Here is a 1091-nt window from a genome sequence, read left to right on the forward strand (position 1 = left end):
CTTAGTTATAGAAACCCAGAGGGGACTAGGGTTGTGGCTAAGGTGGTACAACATTTTCCTACCACACATGAAGCTCTGAATTTGAACTGCAGCATGCATAAAATCGTTTGTGGTGATACAGAGTTAGAATCCTAGCACTTGGGAGATGGAAATAAGAAGATCAGGAGCTCAAGATCATCCCCCAAATACATAGCAAGTTTGAGGCCAGCCTGGGATATATGCAACTCTGACTCAAAAAATAATAAGGGAAAAGGGGAAATCAAGAATCCATGAACACATGCTAGGCTAGCAAAGTAAAATAACTGCCATGCATATGTGACAATATAATATTTTTAAAGATGCCAGAGGACAGTGGAAGGGTCAACAGACAAATAACTGCTGTAGGCACAACATGTTAGGAATTCTAAAACCTATTTCCTTGAAAAATGTCTATAACAAAATGGTGGGAATTGCTCATGAGGGCTTCAAGAATGTTGTCAATGATGATAAAACACCATTTAGAATGCAGGGCTAGGGAGATGGCTCAGAAGATTGTAACACTTGCTCTGCAAGCAGGAGGGTGTGAGTTCAGATCCCCAGAACCCAGGGAAAAAACAGTGTGCACATGAGTCTGTAACCCCAGGTCTATGGAGGGCAGAGACAGGAGGATTGTTGGGGCTTACGAGTCACCAGCATGGTTCCACACTCAGTAAGAGAGCCTGTCATAATAAAAACAGTGTGCACATGAGTCTATAACCCCAGGTCTATGGAGGGCAGAGACAGGAGGATTGTTGGTGCTTACGAGTCACCAGCATGGTTCCACACTCAGTAAGAGAGCCTGTCATAAAGGAATAAGGTAGAGAGTGGTAGAGTCAAATACTAAATATCCTCATCTGGCCCCTGCACATGCAAGGGTCATGCATACCACACAGACAGACTTACTTCCTTAGACAAATAAGTCTAAGGCTCCCGCTATGCTCAGTCCTCTTAGATGTGTTACAGACTTCATTTACAGCATTCCAGCTTCTCTGATTTACTTATACATACAAGCTTAGTTTTTTCTTACAATGTCTACATCTTAGTTCATGTATCCCATGTTGGCCTCAAGCTTA

Source organism: Nannospalax galili, unplaced genomic scaffold (genome assembly GCF_000622305.1).
Source record: "Nannospalax galili isolate Female #2095 unplaced genomic scaffold, S.galili_v1.0 scaffold37, whole genome shotgun sequence".
Taxonomy (NCBI): domain Eukaryota; kingdom Metazoa; phylum Chordata; class Mammalia; order Rodentia; family Spalacidae; genus Nannospalax; species Nannospalax galili.